Below are 13,696 nucleotides of genomic sequence, written 5' to 3'. Positions count from 1 at the left end.
TGTACGTGTGAACCCGGCTCTATGGCATTCACCACTGCGCTTCATACAGTCCACAATCAGCACATGCGCGCAATATGCAAACCACTGTCACCACTATACTAAGCACCTCGTGGTGTCACATCACACGCGCAGCCAGAGTCAAAGTTCCATGCTTCAGGCAGCCTCATTGCCACTCCACTACACTGTCACTATCACACTTTGGCCCGAATGAACGAAATAGGTCATGCGACACTTGGCGCCCCATACAAAACTACGGTCTGAGTTTATGGTTTAAATCATGGACAAAGATAGTACCACCTTCGTGAATTAGGGCCTTTGTTTCGCGAGTAGCATGGTAACATTCAGTTGGTTCCGAGCGGGGTAATAATTCGATGGAGAAAGGCGTCCGCATCAAGCAGACTTATTGTGATAATTTCACCTACATGTATTTAGACTTTAAATTACGACTGACTAAGCAGGAGAACTTAAAAGCTGCAACTCACACGACGATACGACCACTGGTACTTCACACCACCACTCACTGGACACTACTAGTGAAGCACAGGCAACCAGGTATGTATAATAACAGTACAGTGTACTGAAAGAAACTGCGATTACAATGTTTTGTTCAGATATAGTATTTTGAATCATTTGTTTCATTATAGCGTATGTACATAGTATTGGGGTCTTCAACCCAAAGGGTAAAATGGGGGAAATGAATCACTGAGGCAAGTGAGATACTTGAAGGATTATGTGTTGTTACATCGTTTAAAAGGCATTTGTGGGGTTAAAAGTTTCGTAGGAACAAAGAAATATGAAGAAACAAAATGGATGCCTCCTTGTTAAAACAACAAAAAACAAACAAACAAAAACAAACAAACAGACAAAGGAATCAGAGCTGAAATCAATCATGAACATCCCACACTCTGACTCCAAGATTTTGCGTCGTAACTATTCTATGAATAACAGTGAATAAGACATGGTGGTGTTCAGTATCTTATTTGTTTCAAAAAGCGTATTTTGATGACGGAATTCAGCGATATACACCAGATGACCAGAAGTTTAACAAAACATACGCAAACTTTTACTCTTTTATCTATCAGTTGAATTTCGATTCGGGCATTTCCTCGCCCGATGAAATATTGATCGACGCTGTGCTGATGGCGACGTAATTATTGAGAAAATGTAGCCTTCTGTCTCTGCTTTGTTTCTTTCTGATTCATTTCAGTCTCTTTTTTTTTTCCTTCAAAATGTTTCGACAAAACACTTCCGAAAATTCCTGGAAGAATCGTTTTAGTTTTTAGAAGATTTTTTTTAAATAAAAATGATAGTTTTGTGGCCTGTATGAGGCCATGGCGTGAGGGCGGAAAATTTGAAAAAAAAAACCAACAACACATAATAAATAAAAAGTCCCGGGCCCTGTTTCATAGAGCTGGTCGTAAAGTTACGAACAACTTATGAGCGACTGGTGATCAGTTCTATGCTGAATTATTGAAATTCTGATAAGTATAGCACATCACAAATAATCACTAATCACTTTAAGAACAGCTTCATGAAACATCCCCCAAGATTGTTACCAAATACCTCACTTGCAAGATTTCAAATCACATCTCAGCGGCAAACGAGTCTTTTCAAAGATAGATCTTGTTCGTGCATATCCTGTTGGAGCAGACGACATACCGAAGACTGCAATCATTACACCATTTTGACTTTTCGAATTTGATCGAACGCCTTCCAGACTTCGGAATGCTGCACAATCATTTCAACGGCTGGCGGACGAAGTCGTGAGAGGACTGCCATTTGTGTTTGGACGATTTACAGGAACGCGGCATCGTCATCAACCATGTGGTCGACGAACACAGAATCAGGCCTTTGGACGAGAAAGTGCAACACATCCTGATCTAGACAACTCTGTGCATAACTCCAGAATTTCACGCAAAAAAAAAAAATCTGCCCCACCCCCACGCGCAGACAACGTACACTTCAAACTATGCGAACTCCGATTTTTCCACATCGAATCACGTTTTCATCAGGAAAGGACGCAGTAAGTAAACCCCCTGAACCGCCCTTCCGAGGCCCTTTCCCTGTCCTTCATCGTATTGACGATTTTTTCGGCATAGACATTGACCGTAAGCAAGAAAAGGAAAGTACTGATCGCCTGAAGCCAGCATTATTTGGGAAAGGACTACACATTTTCTCCAGTGCCATCGGATCCAAAACTTTCAGTGAAAGCCTCATCATCATTGCCTGCAGGACCACCACCAGCCACCCCTGCTCCTGCAGCAACCTCTCCTGAATCCCCGTATGCAAGTGAGCTTGTCTTCATCAGATATGGATCGCTATGGTTACAGTGTCTTCATCATCCTCAAGCCTACGTACACTATACAATCAGAACAATCGTACAAGAGGCGAAAACAGAGAGGACTTGAAACAGAAGCAAATCCATGTTTCATGGTCGCAGTAAAAAAAAAAAAAAAAAAAAAAAAAAAAAGAGACAGTCATCAAACGTTTTGGACGAGTGGCTCTAGAGAACATGTTATCAGGAAAACAAGCCATCGAAAAAAAAAATGTCTGGAATGACAATTCCACAGGGGAAGGAATGCTGACGAGCCTTCAAGGTTTCATAGAAGACTTCAACACAAAAGCAGGGTCATCATGCATGGCGATGGACATGGTGGAGGAAAAGTTGATTATGGCCATTTGCAGATCTTTAATGACAAAAGTCCATACTGACCTGTGACATGCAGGTGAGCTAGTCTTCATCAGATATGGATCACTATGGCTGCAGTGTATTCGCTATCCGCAAGCCTACCCCACACTATATGATTATACCAGTCGCAAGACTAGAGAGTATGAGCCGGGTCATACGACTAGTCATGCAACTTGACACCACATTGTACTATTATGACCAGACTACACAGCTAGGCTAAGTACAACATACAGTGGGATGACTGGTTGAAAGCCCGTGACCGGTCGTGAAATTCTGACAAGTCAAATCTCTATGACTGGCACAAAGACCCAGTCGCACAACTCTAAACTGCAGGGCTGGTGACGCCACACTATGGTCTAAGGTCCTAGGACCAGTAAATTGTGACAAAGTCGTATAGTGCGTTGTGGTCATCACACATACATTGTAGCTTTGCTGGGGAACTTCCACTGGGTTTTCTTATCACCACATAAAAAACCCAGAATATCATAAAGGCTGCTTTTCAAGTCTAGTGTGGTTTCCTTCCTGACGGCTGCTTTGGAGGGAGGGGAAAGGGAGAAGGGTCCATTTTGTTTATGGTGGATGATGGCCATGCAGAGCTGTAGGCCATTCAGGACCTCTTCCCTGAGGCATCTACGTCTCCTTTGCATATCTTATATCTTGCTGGCTGATGGAAACGGATTGGTATACCAAAGCACCAGCCCCATCTCATCTCAGGCATCTCAAGCGACTTGTTTACAAAGTAACAACTGGATTTGTGTTGGCCAATCCTCAATCTGCTCTCAGTAGTAGCGCCGATGTATGCTCTTATTTCCAGTCCAGCATCAGTTCCAATCATATGGTTTTACCAGTGGCAAATTAAAACATGAAAGTACAATTTAACTAATATCAATATGTATCACTTCATGGTTTACATGTTTCCATTTAACCATATTGTAATCGTTTATATGAGTATTTGAATTTTTTGTTTATTTTCTTGTGAACAGGATCTGTTTGACAACATTTACAGTGGTTAAAGTGTGATTATGTTGGAGATAAACGGATAAAGAAATAAGTATTATTCACTCATTTTCAAGAAGCAAAAATGTCAAATTACGAAGGCAAGAATACTTGAATATTAAAACAACAAAGAAAAAGTAATGGTTCACATGCTTTTACTAACAGTGAAAGTACGCCATATCTTGTCACTCATCTTGGTCATGTTCAGTGCTGTGTGTATGAACACTTCATTCATGCCTTGAGACTAAAGGTTGTATCTTTGCCATTGTTAAATTCATGAATAGAAAAAGGATCACAAACTCAAACAATAGGGAATCACCATGAATAAATGACAAACATTATGCATTTACTATCACATATTTTAGGGACTCTGAAATGTAAGACAATCCTGTCATATTATATTCTTCTCTGTGATTTACTTGGAAGAGATAATTGATTTGCTCTTGAAAATCTCAATTAGGCTCTCATTGCTACTCTAGAATGAGTCGGAAAAAAACAACAGTTATCGCTTTTCATTGGCATTCCGCTAGAGCATACGAGTGAAATTGTCGGCTCTATAGCCATATATTACCAGAGCGATTTTAACTGCTTCTTTTGATAAAATACAATTGTGTCGGAAATGTCTTCTGTTGACTGTGCAAGGGTCAAAATATGTTTAAACCCGCTTGCTCAAAATCTTAGCCTGGTCTGAATTTGGAGTGCACTTCACAGTATATTAAGGTGTACCACTAGGGATCTTGAAATGTACCATGACATATTCTTCTCGATGATTTATTTGGAAGAAATAATTGATGTGCTCTTGTAAATCTCAATTAAAACTCTCATAGATACTTTGAATTAGTCCAAAAAAGTAACAATTATGGCTTTCATTGGCATGCCGCTAGAGCATACAAGTGAAATTGTCGGCTCTATAGCCATATATTGGTAGAGCGATTCTAACTGCTTCTTTTGACAAATACATTTGTCTTGAAAATTTCTTCTGTTGACATAATAAGGGTCAAATTATGAAACCTTGTAAAATCTAAGCAATGTCTTAAGTGGAGTGCTTCCCAGAAAATTTATATGTACTATTGAATGTAAGCATTGCAATTGACCACTGTCTTCGCTTAAACATACTATTTCCGTGGTTATGCACTAGTGCACAGGCATATTTTAGTACATGAATGTTAGCAGTAGTGTACGTGAAAGAAAAATATCTTGCATTTTTTTTTTTTGTGCAAAGACATCAGTCTGACATGTTTTATTCTTTTTTAATTTATTATTCATTTTTTTCATGAGAACGGCAAGAGAGCTTTTGAAGTCATTCGATTCAGAAGGTTTATGTTTTAAGATGTGGTTATCATGGTAATGCCTCATTTGACAGAACCCCCCCCCCCTCTAAAAAAAAATGCACTGCAAAAACTAGGGTGTTAAGTATCTATTACCAGCACAGAATGGAAAAAAATATTAACACTCTTGGTGTTGATTTTAGGTCCGTTCAGAAAGAATCACACCAACTGGTGTCGAAACATTCAATTACAGGTTGATGTTAGAGTTTTGGTGTCATTAATTCGTCGTTGGGCAATCAAAAGGGCGAAGTTGCCGCTATCGATAGCAAAACCGATACATGTTTTTTAGACGAAAGAATGTTTTTCGCCTATTTCTTTTCAATATTCACAATTTTATCGGGGTTTTTGATGTGTTGAAGTTAAAAAATCAATTTTACACCTTATGCTCTTGTTTTGTTCACAATTTTTGGCTTATATTCCGAGTAAGTCAATATTTCTCGTTTTGCCCTTTTTACTGCCCAATTCTGGACGAAGCAGAAGCGTCTAAAAAGGGCAAAGCGCATATTGCCCTTTTGAACGCGCGGGTATACACGCTACGTTCGCCCATCCCACAGTCAAAAGGGCAACTTCGTCATTAGTCCATTCATTTACACACATTTTAAAGGGTAAAATGGGAACAAGGTGTATTGTATTTAAGGCTATGTTCACACCAACGCCGAATGCCACGCTTTAGATCGGTGATCAATTCGGCGTCATTTTTGTTTACTTTTCAAAAAATCTCACGATCTCCTCAGATATGTTATGCTCAGATAAGCTCTGATACGCTCTGATACGAAGTTCGTTCCCGCCTTGGGCGACAAATTATTTCCCGAATCGCTACGGCTTCTCACGCTTTGATGCCGATTGATCAGGATTTGTTACGCTTTAAATCACGCTTTAATATGGTTTTGGCTCTTTGATAAGCTTTGATGTGCTTATCACACTTTAAATAACGCTCTGATACGATTATCATGCTCTCTTGTGCATTGATAGGCTCTGTTAAGCTCTGAACTATTATGCAATGGAAAATTTTGAGATCCCCATTGCATCCCTACTACTAGTCTATATAGAACTGTGATTTTAATCACAGCATCAGGGATGCCATTTACAGTGAAATAGTGGAAGAGGTGGGGTTCAAGTTCAAGACGGAACAAAAGAAGATCGTGAGCGATTCCATAGTGAACCACACGTTCACTATTCTCCCAACTGGGTTTGGGAAGAGTTTGTGCTTTGCCCTGCACCATTTGATGATGGACAAAGTAAGTAGACTAGATAGGGTAACAGGAAATGTAAAAAGGGTAGTCTAGGTCTAATGACGAACATGACATGAGATGGGTTAAAATTTAGAGTACAATATCTTTTATAAAAAATACTTTTCAAAAATATTCTCCACAGCAATACTAGTACTTAATCAGGACTACGAAGGCATGGGTTTGCTTTGAATCCCTTTCATTTATTTTCAAAATAATTTATTTGGATTAATTTTTAATTGTTTGGAGGCCTTCTTAACAAATATATAGTTTTATACACATTATTAACTGTATTTTACAAGGGGTAATTAAACTAATTATGATTAATCGTAAATCTAACTTTGGTTCAAAGCATATGAAAGTTGGAAATACTTTGGATAGTGTTTTATCAAACACAGGAGCTTTGCTGCTTTTTTTTTTATAATTGTCTGAACCAAACCCTGTCCTCAAATTTAATTTAGTCTTAACAAGCTTGAAAGTCAAGGCAAAAAAATATGTATTTAAGAAGAAATATGATTTCCTCCTTCAAACTGTTGCAAAACATCTAAAAAATCAGGTTAAAAGTATATATATACATTTTTTTTTTTTTTTTTGCTTGCCACCTGCGGCAAAAGGGTGTCCCATAGAATGTGTACCCTTAATGTGATAAATAAAATGGGAGAAAATTTCTTGAAAAATGTGTCAGGATTCAGCAATTGTTTTATCAAAACAAAATGATATCTGTGCACAAACTGATTTTTCATGGTTATGAATAAGATGAATAAGGTTCTATAGACTGCACTACAGCAAATTTACATATTGAATATTTCATGATCTCTAGCTAATCTGTAAAAAAAAAAAATGCTATCTGTGCCCAAGTTGATTTTACATTTCTGCACAAGTTAACATATAAAGGTGTTTATTTCTGATAACTTTATTACCATGAGTACTTATTTTCATTTTTATTGAGCATTGTTTTGGCTGACAACGAAGTTTTTGGTACTTTTGATACATATCTTTCTTAGTATCTCAGATTTATGTTAAAGGAATTAAAGAAAATACCTTTTTGAAAACTTTTTTAGCCCTCCACAGGCTATTTTATTGATTATAAATCAACATGGTTTACAACGGAATATAATTACTTTTACTGTCATTTACTGTCATTTTGACAATACAGTTTAACACTTTTCTCTCATAAAATTTAAAGAAAATAATACTTGGAGCATTACCCATTTTTAATCAAACTTTTCCTGTTTACCAGACACATCAAATTTATATTTCTTATCAATGTAATAATGAATAATTTTGTTTGACCGTCTCTGGTAGTTTGCCGTTCAATTTATGCCAGAATAGCTGATACTTAATGATGATAAGAATGCAGTTAAGTGCATCATTTCTTTGTTCTTGAAACCCGAATAAACTATTCTCCATAGAAAAAAAAACAACAACAACAACAACAACACCCATGTACAACCAAATATCCACCACATTGTTTTGGACCATATTTCCAGACTGAAATTACATTTATGTATAAAATGTAAGTCTTCCATTTCCTTCCCACAAAAGGAACAATTTTCACAATTTACTATTCTCATTTTAAACAGCTGCTCATTTAGAAACAACACCCTATTTACGATCTTCTATTGAAAATATCTCAAGTGGACATCTGCTGTACACCGAAAAACAATATTAAATCTCTTCATTCCAAGAGATCATGCAGGGTATGGATAAAAGGTGTTAAGTTGTGAATCACCCAATACTTTCAATATACAAATGTGTTTTGATTCCAACCAACTGAACTCATACCTCTCTATTCTCATGATTTTAGCTACGCCCTAATGTACACCACAAAACCCTGGTCATTTCCCCCCTCAAGTCCCTTATGCTGGACCAGGTGTCTCGTTGAAGAGCCTTGGGAGTCTGTGCAGTGGAACTTATGTCCAAGAAAGACATGAGCAAAACTGACCTGGACAAGGTATAAATCACTTGTTTTCAAACTCACAGTTTTAATAGTTCATGTGGAAATTGCATTATATATAATTGTAAGCAGTACAAATTTTCCCTCTTGTTTGGGCATTAACTACCCTATCGTGTATGTAGCAAGCCACATTATGAATAAAATATGTTTAATATACCCATGTGAAAGCTCACTCAACCGTCTAGGACACTGAAGTTCCCCATAAAACAATCACAAAAAATAGCTTTCATTTACATATTGTTTTGTAGATGTCTATGATAAGAAGGAAAATAAACTAACATATCCTTTAAATTATTCAATATATAATGAACGACACAAACTTGCTCCAATACAAATTCAATCTCTTATATCACAAATATTATTTTTCAGGAATGGAGACAGGGCACTTTTGCCTCATATACTCTAGCCCCGAGACGATGACATCTAGTGTCTGGTGAGAGTGGGTAAAGGATCACCGGACTGAGATCTTCCTCCTGGCACTGGATGAGGGTCACTGCCTTTCTCAGTGGTGAGAACATTTTCCAACTAAAGCTTTACTTTCATTGTAAATCAGCGGGAATGGAGACAGGGCATTTTTGCCTCATAGATATACCCTAGCCCCGAGACGATAACATCTAGTGTCTGGTGAGAGTGGGTGAAGGATCACCGGACTGAGATCTTCCTCCTGGCACTGGATGAGGGTCACTGCCTTTCTCAGTGGTGAGAACATTTTCCAACTAAAGCTTTACTTTCATTGTAAATCAGCGGGAATGGAGACAGGGCACTTTTGCCTCATAGATATACCCTAGCCCCGAGACGATAACATCTAGTGTCTGGTGAGAGTGGGTGAAGGATCACCGGACTGAGATCTTCCTCCTGGCACTGGATGAGGGTCACTGCCTTTCTCAGTGGTGAGAACATTTTCCAACTAAAGCTTTACTTTCATTGTAAATCATATGCAGTGCAATGGTACACATTGCTTTGTGATTAATGACAGAGGCCTATAATAATTAATTTATGTTTAATATTATACTACAGAAGATCATTTACATAAATGGTGATTAAATGTAAATACATGTAAATGCATAGAAGATACTGGCTACTCTTGAAAAATTGCATTGGCCTTTTACACAAAATCACAAAATTCAGCTATTTTCAGGTTGACACGCATGTATTTAGAGTCACTTAACTTCATGAACGCACGCAAGAACGTCATAAATTTGGTCTCGAAATATGCACATTGCAACAAGAAAAAAAAATCATGAAACCACGCAGCAAGACCTACACGTGTTGCAAGAAGATGACGAAGTCCAAGAACATTTGGAAGATGAACATGTATCATGCTCACTTGCAGGATCAACAGGACAGCAACCAAACCAAGAAGATGACAAAGTCCAAGAACATTTGGAAGATGACTTTGTACCAAGCTCACTTGCAGGATCAGAAGATGAATTTCAGTCTGAAATGCTGCTGCACTGTAGGAATCATGTGGTCATTTCACAAAACCAAAAATTGCCAATACCTGAACAACATAATGATCGCAACCTACGTGAAGATGAATTGCCTTCGTCTGAATCTGCGACAGGTATCGCTGTTGTGTCTCTTGCCACTTCACAAGTTGACACTGTGGTTGGCCATGTTCCAGGTAGAAATACTGCAGTGGAAATGAAGCGTGTTTGTAAAAAACGTAAAGCAAGTAAAAAGCGTAAGGCAGAAAACCTATCTGATGAATATTCCTCTGATGCAGATTTTAGTAATCTTCCGTCTCCTGAAGACGATTCGGATGATTCTGACTTTGTGCCATCAGATGATGGGATAGATCATCAGCCATACCAAACGGAAAGAAAGAGGAGTACAGACCACAAAGCAACTATTACACCTGGAAAACAATCAAGCTTGGATCTGAATAAAGGCACAGAAACAGGTCCAAAACAAAGTGTGCATTCTGGAGAGAGAGAGAGAGTGCCCGGCTTGAAGCGAATATGCCCATTTTGTAACAAGAATTACCCAGCGAAGCTTTCCCGTCACATAACAAAGCATGGCGATAGGGATGAAGTGAAGAAAGCACTGCAGGCACCAAGAAAGGAGCGATTAGAACAGTTCAGTAGATTCAAAAAGGAAGGAATTTACAAGGCTAATAAAATGATCGCTGGGGAAACCGACCCAAGCTTTCACCAAGAACGCAGATCACGGGCAAAGAGTAAACTCGTTACGTGTGGTAATTGTATGGGATTCTACAGTAGTCGATACCTTGGTAGGCATAAGAAACATTGCGAGAATGGAGTCCTCTACCAGAGCCTGCGATGTGCCTGCTGATGTTCTGAAGCAAGAAGATGAAGCAGAAGATCCATCATTCTTCCATAACATCTTGTATTCATTCAATGATGATGATATCGGCAACATCTGCCGTACAGACAGTATGATCCTTACTGTTGGGAGGAGATTGTGGCACAAAGAAAAGCGGAAGTTTGATAAGAAAACAGAAGATAAAAAAAGTGTCATGGCAGCCATGGGGCGGCTAGCACATTTGTATGTTCATTTCCAAAACACAAAGCAAGAGTTACATGTAGGTGCACTTGATGAATCGGTAGGATGCGCAGTTGACATGTTTTCCAGGGGCAATTTCAAACATCTGGAAGCTGCTGTGAGAACTTATTGCCAAAAGTCAAAGGGAAACCTTCCAGGAGATGATCTGAAGTATGGTGTAAAAACTGCCCTCTACAAATTACTTGATCAAAAGTGCATGCAAAATTATGAAGGGGACCTACATGTATCTCCTTGAGGACAGGGATAGCAAAGCAGCTGGTCTGGACAAGTTTGTAGAAGTTCTGGAAGTCAACCATGATTTTGTGTTTGGCGATGCCGTGTATGCAACAAACAAGATTCAGAAGGAGAAACTTAGGAAACCAAACCTTCTTCCCCTTGAGAATGATATTGCTCTTGTAAGAAATCACCCCCTCACCAAACTGGAGGAAATCATACCACGAAGTGCTATGATGCAGCTGAAGGTAAAGGATTCACAGAGCTGAGGGACTTGATTATAGCACGCCTTACTCTATACAATGCCAGGAGAGGTGGGGAGCCATGTTATTTGAGCAGAAAAGAATGGATGGAAGCGGAAAATGGTACATGGATAAATGCAAACATTGAAGACCTGAACCCGGCCGAACAAAAGATCGTAAAGAACATGAAAATCCCATACCAGTCAGGTAAAGGGAAGCACCTTGTACATGTACTCATCCCCCATGACTGTTTTGAACCCATACACCTTCTGAATGACAATGATGACCTTTAGGAACTCCTGAACAAAGTCTGGTGTAACTATAAGACAGGCTGTCAGCAACAGGCAGTGTAGTTGCAGGGCAAACAGACTTGACTGCCCACATACCAGTGGCAGATGCGGGCTTTTATTGATCAGGCACTTGTAATCTTATACACTGTATGTCTAAAATATGTGAGGACTCAGATGATGCTGTTCTAAATGGTGATTAGGAATAAGGAACATTTCTTCAAAGGAAAGTGGGAAAACAAAAAAATGGAATAACATGTCAAAGGAAATGAAGGGACATGTTTCCGAAGAGAGAAATCATATTCTCAAGACTGGTAAGTCGACATGTCACTAATATTTTTCATTTCTTTCTTACCTACTTCTTGAAAGTAAACTATGGTGATGAAAAAATGGGGGGAAAATGTCAAACGTAAATGTAGATGGCGCTGCATGACAGAGTTTTCGACTTGGTGTTTTGTCATAGTTATGCGCGTTACATGCTTTCCTGGGGTGGTATTCTGAACACCGTTTTATCTCTATTGTAACTTCTGTTGTAACTTCTGTTGTAAGTCTGTGAGTTACATCACTGCTAAAACAGATGTAAATCGGTATTCTGAGAACTGACTTTAAAACTCTATCGTCAAATACTGTACTGTAAAAAGCTCAGAAGATTTCACTCTCCAGGATTAAAAAAAAAATCCTTGCAGCTTGTTCAACGTCCCTCACAATGCCCAAGTTGTTGCAGGCTCTTTCCTTCACATGACCAACATCTTCCTTCCGTTGATCACAATCTATAGTATGACTTTTGCATGTTGCTTTTGAAACTAACTTGAAGAGTATGCTTTCCATTAAGCTTGTATCCGTTCAGGGCCTGGATGGCACTCAGTGCTTTGTCGTATAGGTAAGCATATTGACAAATCCATAGCTTTTGCACCTCTGGTTTGGCTGGCCACAGACAACTTTATCATTGCTGAAAGTGCCATACACGTATAACCCGAATAACTGCCAAAGCAGACCATCCTTGCAGTCAGCTGGAAGTCTTCAACTCCCATCAGCTGATGCAGGCCCAAGCAGGGGCAGGCCTGGCAGACGAAAGGGGACATGCCAAGGTATGTAAAAGCACATGATTTATAGCTTTTTGCTGAAAAAAAAAAAAAAATCCTCCATCATTTTCTTACAAGTTTAGATATCATGCTCCATTTTGCTTGTTTTTGTTCACCTAAATCTAAGCTTAAATTTATGTTTAAAACTTCAGTGGTAATCACCTCACTGTTTTTCCTTTCTTTTCCAAGCAATCAGCCCTGTCAGAAATGCAGCAAGTCGAACATCGACCCTGGCCGAGGCCCACGAGGAGGCGGAGGCATAAGCCCATGCGAAGGTTCCTGTGGACACCCGGGTTGCTGTTAATCAGGAGGAAGGTTTATGGACCCAGTTGGAGGTACGGCAGGACGCCCTGATGCAAGGGCAGAAAAAGAAGGAGAAACCCAAGGAGCCCACCTTTCACCTTACCAGTAAACAACAATGCAAAGGCATACCCGACAGAGTATGTCCATTGCATCACAGATATCAAGACTGCGGCTGTAAGTCATATCATGGATAAGAAGAATACGAGGGACATGCAGGAGAAGCAAGAGATACCCTGCAGGAAAATACAGAGAAAACTACAGGAATCCCCTCCTGAAGTCATTGTAACCACAGTAATATGGGATAGGAAACGTCCATGCCTAAAATACCAACAAAGGGCTATTGCTTCTGCATCCTGTAACATCTTAGATCTTCTTGTAACCTCCAACCCAGCCCTCATTTCAGACGTTAATGTACATCCTGGCATCTCAGATCATGATATTATATCCTTCACCTTCTCTGGCAATCTGAAGACAGCACCCAAGCCAGCTAGGAAGATCCTTCAGTTTCACAAAGCTGATCACGAGGGTCTGTCAGAAGCCGTCTTCAACTTCTCAACTGATTTCCTTGCTTCATCACCGGAACTCAATTCTGTTGATGAAAATTGGACCAAGATTCTCAATTTTCTCAACAAATGCATCAAAGACTTTATCCCATCCAAGATGAGTAAAAGTAGACACCACCTGCCATGGATTACACCTGAGCTTAAACGGCACATGCGAAAGCGTGATCGACTGTTCAAGAAAGCTCGAAGAAACCCTACGACAGCTGCCTGGCAATCTTACAGACAGCATAGGAACAAAGTCGCCAAATTAGTACACCAAGCACACCATAATTATGTTAACA

General features: G+C 39.3%; 1 pseudogene; it reads left to right on the top strand.

Moving 5' to 3' along the window:
- Nucleotides 1-371: 371 nt before the first annotated feature.
- LOC140230132 (uncharacterized) lies at nucleotides 372-11,473 on the top strand (annotated as a pseudogene).
- The last annotated feature ends 2,223 nt before the right edge of the window (nucleotides 11,474-13,696 follow it).

Source organism: Diadema setosum, chromosome 6, assembly GCF_964275005.1.
Source record: "Diadema setosum chromosome 6, eeDiaSeto1, whole genome shotgun sequence".
Taxonomy (NCBI): domain Eukaryota; kingdom Metazoa; phylum Echinodermata; class Echinoidea; order Diadematoida; family Diadematidae; genus Diadema; species Diadema setosum.
This window is presented reverse-complemented; position numbering and strand designations above follow the sequence as displayed.